Source organism: Ruditapes philippinarum, unplaced genomic scaffold, assembly GCF_026571515.1.
Source record: "Ruditapes philippinarum isolate M1 unplaced genomic scaffold, ASM2657151v2 ctg858_1_1_1_1, whole genome shotgun sequence".
NCBI lineage: Eukaryota > Metazoa > Mollusca > Bivalvia > Venerida > Veneridae > Ruditapes > Ruditapes philippinarum.
In genome coordinates this window covers 49,223-63,454 of record NW_026857716.1, presented here as the reverse complement: position 1 = coordinate 63,454, position 14,232 = coordinate 49,223, and the positions used below count along the sequence as shown (strand labels likewise).

The 14,232-nt window shown below is 34.4% G+C and overlaps 1 long non-coding RNA gene across 1 annotated transcript in view; it reads left to right on the top strand.

Moving 5' to 3' along the window:
• Positions 1–320: 320 nt before the first annotated feature.
• The window catches only part of LOC132750673 (uncharacterized), a 29,950-nt gene continuing 16,038 nt past the window's right edge, over positions 321–14,232 (top strand). Inside the window, exons 1-2 of the long non-coding RNA XR_009628586.1 lie at positions 321–2,605; positions 3,199–3,321. This is a non-coding gene — a long non-coding RNA (uncharacterized LOC132750673). The remainder of the gene's footprint in view (positions 2,606–3,198; positions 3,322–14,232) is intronic.

Sequence of the window (14,232 nt, the reverse complement as noted above, 5' to 3'; positions counted from 1 at the left end):
ACAACTTCAATTGGGACAAAGTGCAAAGACCAGCTATCACAGACTTGGAGATGAGAAGCGTAACACTCTAAGGTGTAAATATTCACAACTCCGTTTGATCATAATAGATGAAATATCGATGGTAGGAAGTGATTTGCTTTTGCAAATTCACAGACGTTTACAGGAAATATTTCAGTCATCTTTAGATTTTGGTGGAATATCTCTACCTATATCAATTACCCCCAGTATGTCAAAAATTCATTTTCCAGCCACCATCTGATGAATATGCTCAACTGTGTGTTCAACTGTCAACAGGATGATGCTCCTTTTGCTAATCTCCTGAGTCGTGTAAGGGATGGCACACACAATGAAGACGACATCAAAACATTGAATACTAGAAATAATTGCTCTCCACCTCCATCCACTTTACATATCTTTGCAACATATGTGCAAGTAGATAACTATAATCTTCAGAAACTTGATGAACTTTCTGGACAGATTTTATCCATCAATTCAATTGACATAGTTCCTGAAACAATGAAAAATAGGAAATTTCCAGAAGATCAAAGATTCACTGGTGGATTAACTTCAGTTCTACAACTTAAACTTGGATGTCGCATTATGTTGACTAGAAATCTAGATGTTGCAGATGGGTTATCAAATGGAGCTCAAGGTACACTAACTGGCATCTTGAAAAATGCTAATAACAACCAAGTTATTGCAATATTGGTAAGAGAAAAGGGCATGAAACACTCATTAAAAGCAAGTATGATCTGAACCCCTTCCCCAAAAATTCAACACCAATTGAACGAGCAGAAGCGAGCTTTTTCATGTCAAAGACTAAAAAGAATGTATGCCTGACATCATTCTTGATCCTGCCTTTTCAAATGCAGATATCATTTGCATATGTGAATCAAATATCAGACAAAATGATTTACATCAAATTAATGGATTTCATTGCCATGAGCTCTTCATGGACAACCAAACAAAGACTCATGGACTCCTTCTATATGTAAGATCAGCATTAAAAGATCAATCAGTAATGAAGCTTTTGAACTCCTTGAGGTCTCTGTGCAAAGAAATACAGTATCTTTCAACATTGTCCTTCTTTATCGATCCCCATCATTTCTTACCTCGGCATTTACACAAAAACTCAGTGACTTATTTCCAACATCAAACAAGTCAACATCATTTGTTCTAGGTGACTTTAATGTGAATCAAAAAAGTATGCCAGCTGTTTATAACAGACTTGTCCAACACTTTCATACCATACAGTATGTCCAGTACATCAAACAAGCTACCACAGTGTATGGCTTGACACTAGATCTGCTCTTTGCAAATGCAACAATGCCAGTAGAAGTTCACATCTCTGGAACATATTATTCTGACCATACAGCAGTTGTCATTCAGGCTAAAATCTAAGATATAACTACATGACTTGAATGTATGCTCTTTTATTAAATTTGAAACTTATAATGACAGCTTCTTTTGTTTTTGCTTTTTGAAAAACTGTTTATGATATATATTATGTCTGTCGCTCAGTGACATTTACATGTATTTTCATAATGTCTGTCCTTAGTACAAGTATTAAATTTTAAGGTCTACCTTCCATTGTTGTAGATCTACACTACTGCACCATTGTGGGATTATTTTTGACAGAGCAGATACTGATACTTCTGCAGAAATTATACATTGAAAAACTCTCTCAAAAGTACAACAAATATAATTCAGTTATTATGGACAAAAGCCCAGGTGGGATTCAAACCTGGGATTTGGTATCCACAAGTCAAATACTTAAACAATCTAGCTTTAGTAATAGTTGACCATACATCTTAACAAACATTTTCACAAAACAATTGAATTGTCAGATGCAATGTTTTAAAAACTTTAAGCATGATGTATAAAGCTACCATAAAAAGGTTAAGATTAAATAGTTTAAGGGCCTTGAACTTAAAATAAAAAGATCTTTTGTACCAACAAGTTTAAAACTAAATGTTATTATAACATTTTAATTTTGGCTGCATGCGGGGGCATTCGTGGCGTGACAACACATTTCTACATGTAGTCTTGTTTCTATTTATAGAATTGCGTGTTTCTATTTATAGAATTTTCAATTTTTAGAATTGCGTGTTTCTATTTATAAATATGTATAAATTAGTATATTTAAAGATTTTGTTCAAACATTTCTTTGTTTGCTTTTAGAGAAAGTCAAAAGTCGAGCGTTGCCCCCGTCCGGAGGTGGCTCTTGTTAACTCTCACAATGGTGATTATTTGTGCCAAGTTATTTTAAATCTTACATAAGTTCAAAAAAAGTTGGAGAACATATAATCCTTGACTTTGGGTGTAGCAACCTGGATGTTGCACTCTGCAGATTTGTGTCATGGTGGTGATCATTTGTGCCAAGTAATTTTAAAACCTTTGAATTGTCAATAAGTTATAGAGCTGACATGACATGAATAGATGTTTTTACATTGGACCTTTGAGTGTGACCATGACCTTCAGGGTTGTGATTTGATTATTGTGCTTTGCCAATGATGTCATAATGGTGATCATTTCTGCCAAGTAATAGTGTCTAACAACAAACTTGATGAGGTTAAAACCCATGAAGCTATCAATGAATATGACGGTATTTGTCTTTTGTCTATGATAGATACATTTTCCCCTCAGCGAACATGATGCATAAACAGAACCAATCATTTTTTTTCTATTTTCAGTGTATATAAAGTCCTTCTTATTTCAATGATAAAAGATAAAAAAAAGTGCCCACATGTTAAATTCTTATCCAAAATTCCAATAAGAATCTAAATGTTTATTTTCTCAAAAAATAATAATTCTTATGTAATTAAAGAGTTCTCACTTGCTTGTGTTTTATTACACACTGCTCTCAGTTGCAGGTGATTTAGTATTTACTGTCCTCAATTGGTTTTCAAGTGGAATATTTTTTTTATAGGCAAATATTTTTTTTAACACCTTTATCATACATGTATTAGCATACTGTTAATTCACAGTGAAGGCAGAGAATATTGTTTTTGTCTTTATAGACTTGGTGTTTTGGTCATCATTTCGAAAACTGTTTTACTATTATTGATAACTGGTCACTTTTTGAGAGAGCCATTGATATATTTTGAAATGAGATAGGATATATGACATTATAGCCCAATTATAGTAATTGTTGCCTGAATATTTCTTATAGCATGTTTTTGTTTGCTTATACTGTAGATATTGTCGAATGTGATGATGTAAATGACGACATAAATATAAGCAACATAGCTGATACCAATGAAGTGTCTACCAACAAACTTGATGAGGTTAAAACCCATGAAGCTATCAATGAATATGACGGTATTTGTCTTATTTGCATATATTCTGTTTTCTTACAGGGCCCAATATTTAAACTAGTCGAAAACTACTAGACTTTTAGTTTCACAATTGATAGAAATGCAAGAGTTTATTTTACAGCTGAATATTTATAATAATGATTATTGTATTATATATTATGATCGTGCTTTCAGTACTTAAGCCATAGAAAAAAATATGTCTGATTCTCATCCCCGTCCGCCCAACTGTTAGATTCCTCTCTGATAGATACATTTTCCCTTCAGCGAACATGATGCTTAAACAAAACCCAATCTTTTTTTCTATTTTCAGTGTATATAAAATCCTTCTTATTTCAATAAGAAAAGATAAAAAAAAGTGCCCACATGCTAAGTTCTTATCCAAAATTCCAATGAGAATCTAAATGTTTATTAGTCCCCTACCGGTTTAACTGAAGGGGACTTTAGGTTTACCCTCCGTCCATCCGTCTGTCTGTCAGTCCGTCCGTCCACAAAACTGGATCCCGCGATAACGCAATAAGTACTGAAAATATTTTAATGAAACTTGATATATGGATAGATGGCAGTATGGAGATTTTGCACATCTTTTTCTTTTCTTCCTATGTTTAAAATTCTGGTTGCTATGGCAACAAATAGTCTGAAAATATGGCATGGCAGTATGGAGATTATGCACGTCTTTTTCTTTTCTTCCTATGTTGAAAATTCTGGTTGCTATGGCAACAAATAGTCTGAAAATATGGCAAATTTAACACATAAACTGGATCCAGTGATAACTCAATAAGTACTGAAAATATTTTTATGAAATATGAAATATGGGTAGATGGCAGTCTGGAGATTATGCACATCTTTTTCTTTTCTTCCTATGTTGAACTTTCTGGTTGCTATGGCAACAAATTGCCTGAATTTCAAGATTTCTGATTTAAATTTTTCACCTTTTTCACTATAAGTTCTTTATTTCTTAAGGTGTTTACTTCAAACTTTAAATATAAGTTTCTGGTCATCAACCACATCATATGTGACAAGGTTTACAACTCTAGCACAATATTAGCACAAAAATTATCAGTATTACCTCCCTTGAACTTAGAATTTTTATGAAAAAAAATGTTGCCTTTTTTCAATAACTTCTTTATTTCCTAATGTACCTACTTCAAACTTCATATATATGTTTCTTATTATCACTCAACATTTTTGAGAAGGTTAAATACTCTAGCAAGACTTTTTCCAGAATTATGTCCCCCTTGAACTTTGATTTTTTTTCGAGAAATTGGTATTTTTTACTCCAACTTCTTCATTCCTTATAGGATTTAATTTAAAATCCCACATCGTAATAATATGACAAGGTTGTATAAACATAATTTCCTTACTAGGCAGGGAAATTTAACACATTACTGTGATATAGACAAACTTAGAACTCAAAAGATTTAAAGTCCATTCATTCACTGGTAAAATTGAATGGCCAATGGCCCATCAGAATGTTGCTGGGGTTCTAACCGGTAGGGGACTTATGGATTGCTTGCTATGATAACTGCTTGTTTTCTTTGGCCTTACTTAGTTTTACATCATACTGTCGTCTGACATTGCACAAGATATGTGAAAATTCTTCTTACACAAAAAATAATAATTCTTATGTAATTAAAGAGTTCTCACTTGCTTGTGATTTATTACACACTGCTCTCAGTTGCAGGTGATTTAGTACTTACTGTCCTCAATTGGGTTCCAAGTGGAATATTTTTTTTAATGGCAAATAATTTTTTAACACCTTTATCATACAATTGTATTAGCATACTGTTAATTCACAGTGAAGGCAAAGAATATTTTTTCTTTATAGACTTGGTGTTTTGGTCCTCATTTCAAAAACTGTTTTACTTTTATTGATAACTGGTCTCTTTTTATATGCCCAAAAGAATTTCGGTCGTATTATGTTATACCCCCTGGCGTCCGTCTGTCTATCCGTCCGTCCTTCCGTCCATCCGTTAGCAATTTGGTTTCCAGAGTATAACTTACGTTCCATTTGGCCCACAATATTCAAACTTCATAGGATGATTGCCCATATTGGGAAGAAGACCCCTATTTATTTTGGGGTCACAAGGTCAAATGTCAAGGTCACTATGACCTTAAAACTGAAAACAGTTTCCGGAGCATAACATAAGTTCCATTTGGCCCACAATGTTCAAACTTCATAGGATGATTGTCCATACGAAGACCCCTATTGATTTTGGGTTCACAAGGTCAAAGGTCAAGGTCACTATGACCTTAAAACTGAAAACAGTTTCCGGAGCATAACTTAAGTTCCATTTGGCCCAGTGTATTCAAACTTCATAGGATGATTGCCCATTTTGGGTAGAAGGCCCCTATTGATTTTGGGGTCAAAGGTCAAGGTCACTATTACCATAAACCGGAAAATGGTTTCCGGAGCATAACTTAAGTTCCATTTGGCCCAGTGTTTCAAACTTCATAGGATGATTGCCCATATTGGGTAGAAGACCCCTATTGATTTTGGGGTCACAAGGTCAAAGGTCAAGGTCACTATTACCCTAAACCAGAAAATGGTTTCCGGAGCATAACTTAAGTTCCATTTGGCCCACAGTTTTCAAACCTCATAGGATGATTGTCCATATTAGGTAGCAGACTTTATTGATTTTGGGGTCACAAGGTCAAAGGTCAAGGTCACTATTAGCTAAATACTGCAAATGGTTTCCGGAGCATAACTTAAGTTCCATTTGGCCCACAGTATTCAAACTTCATAGGATGATTGTCCATATTGGGTAGAAGACCCCTATTGATTTTGGGGTCACAAGATCAAAGGTCAAGGTCACTATTACCATAAAAATGAAAATGGTTTCCGGAGCATAATTTAAGTTCCATTTGGCCCACAGTTTTCAAACTTCATAGGATGATTGTCCATATTCGGTAGAAGACCCCTATTGATTTTGGGGTCACAAGGTCAAAGGTCAAGGTCACTATTACCCTAAAACTGAAAATGGTTTCCTGAGCATAACTTAAGTTCCATTTGGTCCACAGTATTCAAACTTCATAGGATGATTGTCCATATTTGGTAGAAGACCCCTATTGATTTTTGGGTCACACAGTCAAAGGTCAAGGTCACTATTACCGTAAAACTGAAAATGGTTTCCGGAGCATAACTTAAGTTCCATTTGGCCCACAGTATTCAAACTTCATAGGATGATTGTCCATATTAGGTAGCAGACTTTATTGATTTTGGGGTCACGAGGTCAAAGGTCAAGGTCACTATTAGCTAAATACTAAAAATGGTTTCCGGAGCATAACTTAAGTTCCATTTGGCCCACAGTATTCAAACTTCATAGGATGATTGTCCATATTGGGTAGAAGACCCCTATTGATTTTGGGGTCACAAGATGAAAGGTCAAACTCACTATTACCATAAACCGGAAAATGGTTTCCGGAGCATAATTTAAGTTCAATTTGGCCCACAGTTTTCAAACTTCATAGGATGATTTTCCATATTCGGTAGAAGACCCCTATTGATTTTGGGGTCACACAGTCAAAGGTCAAGGTCACTATTACCGTAAAACTGAAAATGGTTTCCGGAGCATAACTTAAGTTCCATTTGGCCCACAGTATTCAAACTTCATAGGATGATTGCCCTTAATTGGTAGAAGACCCCTTTTGAATTTTGTCACAAGGTCAAAGGTCAAGGTCACTATTAGCTTAATACTGAAAATGGTTTCTGGATCATACCTTAAGTTCCATTTGGCCCACAGTATTCAAACTTCATAGGATGATTTTCTATATTGGGTAGAATACTCCTATTGATTTTGGGGTCACAAGGTCAAAGATCAAGGTTCCTATCACCTTTAAACTGGAAACAGTTTTCGCTCTATAACTCAAGCATTAATCAACCTACAGCTAAAGTACTTTCAGGCATATAATGCTCCGCCTAGCGGTGCTCCTGTTGAGAGAGCCATTGATATATTTTGAAATAAGATAGGATATATGACATTATAGCCCAATTATAGTAATTGTTGCCTGAATATTTCTTATAGTATGTTTTTGTTTGCTTTTACTGTAGATATTGTAGAATGTGATGATATAAATGACGACATAAATAGTAGCAACATAGCTGATACCAATGAAGTGTCTTAAACAACAAACTTGATTAGGTTAAAACCCATAAAGCTATCAATGTATATGACGGTATTGGTTTTCTTTGCATATATTCTGTTTTCTTACAGGGCCCAATATTTAAACTAGTCGAAAACTACTAGACTTATAGTTTCACAATTAATAGAAATGCAAGAGTTTATTTAAGAGCTGAATATTTAATAATAATGGTTATTATATGCCCTTTCGGTCATATCATGTTATACCACCTGGCATCCGTCTGTCTGTCTGTCCGTACAAACCCGGAGGTACTTGTGTGACTTGGAGAACAATGGGTAACAGTAAATTGTCTTTGATTCTATTCATTCCGTTTTTACTTGTGTGTCTTTTTTTAAGCCTTGTGTGACTAAAAATGGCCAAAAAGATCAAACGAAAAGTCACATAAGTACCATTTTGTGAGTCTGTCCGAGCAAACATTTTGGGTGTAGGGGCTATATAACAGTAAAGAGAACAAAAGAGAACAATAGGTTCATTCCATGATCAAAGGGTTTAGGGGCTAGTAGCCCTTAAGAAAACAAAGAAAATAACAAAGAAAATAGCCCATAAACCCAAAATGTTGTAACGTCCATCCGTCTGTCCGTCCGTCAGTTAGCAATTTGGTTTCCGGAGCAAAACTTAAGTTCCATTTGGCCCACACTATTCAAACTTCATAGGATGAGTGTCCATTTTTTGGGTAGAAGACCCCTATTTAATTTGGGGTCACAAGGTCAAATGTCAAGGTCACTATGACCTTAAAACTGAAAACAGTTTCGGGAGCATAACATAAGTTCCATTTGGCCCACAATGTTCAAACTTCATAGGATGATTGTCCATATTCGGTAGAAGACCCCTATTGATTTTGGGGTCACAAGGTCAAAGGTCAAGGTCACTATGACCTTAAAACTGAAAACAGTTTTCGGAGCATAACTTAACTCCCATTTGGCCCACAGTATTCAAACTTCATAGGATGATTGTCCATATTTGGTAGAAGACCCCTATTGATTTTGGGATCACAAGGTCAAAGGTCAAGGTCTGTATAACCTTAAAACTGAAAACAGTTTCCGGAGCATAACTTAAGTTCCATTTGGCCCACAATGTTCAATCTTCATAGGATGATTGTCTATATTGGGTAGAAGACCCCTATCAATATTGGGGTCTCAAGGTCAAAGTCACTATTACTTTGAAATTGAAAACAGTTTCTTGAGCATAACTTAAGTTCCATTTGGCTCATTTCATAGGATGATTGTCCATATTGGTTAGAAAACCCTTATTGATTTTGGGGTCAAGAGGTCAAAGGTAAAGGTCACTATTACCTTAAAACTGAAAACAGTTTTCGGAACATAACTTAAGTTTCATTTGGCCCACAGTGTGGATGATTGTCCATATTGGGTAGAAGACCCCTATTGATTTTGGGGTCACAATGTGAACGGGTCTGTACAATCTCATTGATAAAAATACTGCTTCTAAGCGGAGGAATCGTTATTTAGAAAATTATTTCATTCACCACAAAAGATATTTTGGCACATATTTTTCACATAAAAGTTACTTCCTAATGTTTTTACTAACTTTTTTGCTCTATATTAAAATGTATTATTACTATTTTCTATATAACTTGTCGTTCTACTTTTTCTGCTTACGACTTTCATTCATAAAACCATGTTTGGCTGTACTTCGGATTGGACAAATAAGGTCAAAGTAGTGCAATTATAGTGATAGTAATAGTGACTATTACTTTAAAACTGAAAACAGTTTCCGGGGCATAACTTAAGTTCCATTTGGCACACAATATTCAAACTTCATAGGATGATTGTCCATATTGGGTAGAAGACTCCTACAATGTATTGATTTGGGGTCACAAGGTCAAAGGTCAAGATCACTATTACCTTAAAACTGAAAATAATTTCAGGGGAATTACTTAAGTTCCATTTGGACCACAATATTCAAACTTCATAGGAGGATTGTTATTTGAAAGAGGTAATACTTTATTTAATTTCCAATGTCTTACAAATGCTTCATCTTTACTAAAAAAAAAATCACTTTCGGACATATAATGCTCCGCCTAGCGGTGCTCTTGTCCCTTCAGCAAACAAGATGCATAAACAAAACCAGTCTTTTTTTCTATTTTCAGTGTATATAAAATCCTTCTTATTTCAATAATAAGAGATAAAAAGTGCCAACATGCTAGGTTCACTGTTCACTGAACCTGGACCCCAACTGAGTTTCCTGTCATAAAATTCTTTCAGTCCATTTTACAATTGGTCGAGACTAAATTCTATGGCTTAGGCTAAATACATACATGCAGACAGTAATTAGTTCTCTTGGTCACCGTCAGTGTAGATGCAGTTTAAGCACCTAGAAAATACTGAATGAAAGTGCAACTTATTCGTAGTACATCTAAATACATTTCCTTTTGAACTATAAATAGCCCCCTATTGAATATTGAATGTGATGATGATTTTTTCGTATATATGTTCAGCAATTTTGTTCAATACTGAAGTGCAAGTGATGTAAATTTAAATTATTTTAATCTTAAAGCACACTTTTTAGGGTTAATGTAAAGCATATCTTACCCTCTGGAAAATTCATTAAAAATCATAGCTTTCCCATACATGTAGATTAAGTTTTTTCTTCCAGTTTTGCAGAAATAACATTTTTGTGAAAAATATGTAGACACTTCAGTTTCAAAATGTGCAAATAAAATGCACCAAAAGCCATAAGCCATAAAGCATTTCATTTTTTTCCTCGGAGAACCACAAGACCCTCCCTCATCAAAAGGGGGAGTTTGGTCATTTCAAACATACCTCCCCCCCCCCCCCCCTACGAATTCTTATGGCCCGGCCCTGTAATAACAGAGTAAGTCTATTCGAATGATATTCTCTCCCTTCACAAATCTTGACCATAATTCATACTCTGCATCATATGTGTGCACTGTTATAAATGCCCTGACTCTTGAGGAAAATATTACTTCCTTATTAATTTTCTGTGTTACCAAACACGGAACAAATAAAATTAAAAATATTGCAAGGTCTCATGTCACTTGTATATAAAAAAGACTGGAGCCTGATGAAAACATTAGCTCAACTGTCCTGCTATCCTTCTCATCTTGGTGTCATGAGTGTCCGCGTTGGCATACCACTTTGGTTACAGATTTTGGGGCAATGTCCTCTAAAGCATAGAACTTCATAAACAATTAAAATATTTACTTGTAACTAATGTACTTGTGTAATATTTTTGAGATTGTCCCTAATAAAATTTGCAAAGCCAATAACTCTAGCATAGTTTTTTGACAAAACAAATTGACAATTTTGAACATTAATCTTGCTCATTTCTTTCTATTTTATTGTATATGTTTTCAGGATTATAAATGGAGGGTACTCTCTGAATCCCATAAATCTAACAATCATTTTAACAGAGTAATAGTCTTTTTATAGCTTATAAAAATCTTAATTTAAAACTTTGCAAGAAAATCAATCTTTAGGACAACAAATATATACTTGTGGTATTCATTTAAACATATAACAAGATATTCATATGAAACCTTTACATGTCTTTAGTCATAATTTGAAGTTTCTATCCTAGCTCCATAAAACTCAGGCATAGAATTTTGCTGCCCTTTGTAAATAATAAAAAAAACCTTGGTCCTTTTTTGACAGCATTTATGCAATTCCCTTTTCATGTCCGTCGCACCCAGTGCTTTCAGCACTTTGATTTAACACCTTTATCATACAATTGTATTAGCATACTGTTAATTCACAGTGAAATAAGACAATATTGCTGTTCTCTTTATAGACTTGGTGTTTTGGTCATGATTTCGAAAACTGGTTTACTATTATTGATAACTCGTCACTTTTTGAGAGCCATTTATATATTTTGAAATGAGATAGGATATATGACATCATAGCCCAATTATAGAAATTATTGTTGCGTGAATATTTCTTAAAGCATGTTTTTGTTTGCTTATACTGTAGATATTGGAGAATGTGATGATATGTCTGACAGCATACATATAAGCAACATAGCTGATACTAATGAAGTGAATACCAACAACCTTGATGAAGTTAAAAGCCATGGACATATCAATGAATATGACGGTATTTGTCTTATTTGCATATATTCTGTTTTCTTATAGGGCCAAATATTTAAACTAGTCGAAAACTACTAGACTTTTAGTTGCATAATTAATAGAAATGCAAGAGTTTATTTTAGAGCTGAATATTTATAATAATGGTTATTGTATTATGTATTATGATTGTGCTTTCTGTACTTAAGCCATAGAAAAAAAATATGTCTGATTCTCATCCCGGTCCGCCCCACTGTTAGATTCCTCTCTGATAGATACATTTTCCCTTCAGCAAACATGATGCTTAAACAAAACCAATCTTTTTTTTTCTATTTTCAGTGTATATAAAATCCTTCTTATTTCAATAATAAAAGATAAAAAAAGTGCCCACATGCTAAGTTCTTATCCAAAATTCCAATGTGAATCTAAATGTTTATTAGTCCCCTACCGGTTTAACTGGAGGTGACTTTAGGTTTACCCTCCGTCCGTCCGTTCGTCTGTCAGTCCGTCCGTCCATCCACAAAACTGGATCCCGCGATATCGCAATAAGTACTGGAAATATTTTAATGAAACTTGATATATGGATAGATGGCAGTATGGAGATTATGCACGTCTTTTTCTTTTCTTCCTATGTTGAAAATTCTGGTTGCTATGGCAACAAATAGTCTGAAAATATGGCAAATTTAACACATAAACTGGATCCAGTGATAACTCAAAAAGTACTGAAAATATTTTTATGAAACTTGAAATATGTGTAGATGGCAGTCTGGAGATTATGCACATCTTTTTCTTTTCTTCCTATGTTGAAAATTCTGGTTGCTATGGCAACAAATAGTCTGAAAATATGGCATGGCAGTATGGAGATTATGCACGTCTTTTTCTTTTCTTCCTATGTTGAAAATTCTGGTTGCTATGGCAACAAATAGTCTGAAAATATGGCAAATTTAACACATAAACTGGATCCAGTGATAACTCAAAAAGTACTGAAAATATTTTTATGAAACTTGAAATATTGGTAGATGGCAGTCTGGAGATTATGCACATCTTTTTCTTTTCTTCCTATGTTGAAAATTCTTGTTGCTCTGGCAACAAATAGCCTGAATTTTAAGATTTCTGATTTAAAATTTTCACCTTTTTCACTATAAGTTCTTTATTTCTTAAGGTGTTTACTTCAAACTTTAAATATAAGTTTTTGGTCATCAACCACATCATACCCTGTTCCGTCCTTCTGTCATTCTGTCATTCCGTCATCATCAGTTTCCGTTCATTATCTTAGTAACGGTTGCACACATTCAACTCAAATTTGACATATGGATATGTCATAAAAAAATACAGGTCAAGTTCGAATTTGATCATGGTTTGATGATTTTTGGCAGAGTTATGCCCCTTTTACTTTAAAATAATATGAAATTTTCAGTTTCCGTTCATTATCCCCCCAACGGTACAACACATTCAACTCAAACTTGACATATGGATATGTCATGAGAAAATACAGGTCAAGTTTGAATTTGGTCATGGTTTCGATGATTTTTGGCAGAGTTATGCCCCTTTCACTTTGAAAATAATATGAAATTTTCAGTTTCCATTCATTATCTCCCAAACTGTACAACACATTCAACTCAAATTTGACATATGGATATGTTGTGAGAAAATACAGGTCAAGTTTTAATTTGGTCATGGTTTGATGATTTTTGGCAGAGTTATGCCTCTTTTACTTTAAAATAATATGAAATTTTTAGTTTCCGCTCATTATCTCCCCAACGGTACAACACATTCAACTCAAACTTGACATATGGATACGTCAAAGGAGTGCGCAGGTCAAGTTCAAATTTGGTCATGGTTCAATGATTTTTGGCAGAGTTATGCCCCTTTCACTTTGAAAATAATATGAAATTTTCAGTTTCTGTTTATTATCTCCCCAACGGTACAACACATTCAACTCAAATTTGACATATGGATATGTTTTTGGAATGCCCAGGCCAAGTTCGAATTTGGTCATGGTTCAATGATTTTTGGCAGAGTAATGCCCCTTTCACTTTGAAAATAATATGAAGTTTACAGTTTCTGTTCATTATCTACCCAACAGTGTTACATATTGAACTCAGATTTGACATATGGATATGTCAAAGGAATGGGCAGGTCAAGTTGGAATTTGGTCATGGTTTGATGATTTTTTTTGGCAGAGTTATGTCCCTTTCACTTTGAAAATAATATAGATACATCTTAGGAATAAGCAGTTTAAGTTTGAATTTGGTCGTGGTTCAATGATTTTGGACCAACAAATATTGGAAAATTTTGAACTTTCAGTTTCAGCACTCATACTTTTGTGAAAATGTATGTAGCCATTATGAAATATGCTATTTTCAAAAGGTTAAGACTGAATAATTTCAGTGCCTTGAACATTGTATGAAAATGGTTTGTGTTAACATTGAAAAGTTTTAAGGGCTTTGAACTTAAAATGAAAAAAATAATTATACCCCCGCACAACAAAGTTGTAAGGGGGGTATACTGGAATCAGCTTGTCCGTCCGTCGGTTTTTTCTTGTCCGCCCAATAACCTAAGATTCCTTTGACCCTTAGTCTTCATATTTGGCATGGAGGTTAGTCATGATAAGTAGATGACCCTTATTGATTTTGAGGTCACCAGGTCAAAGGTCAAGGTCACAGGGGCCTTGACTTCAAAAAGCTTGTCCGCCCAATAACTTAAGATTCCTTTGACCCACAGTCTTCATATTTG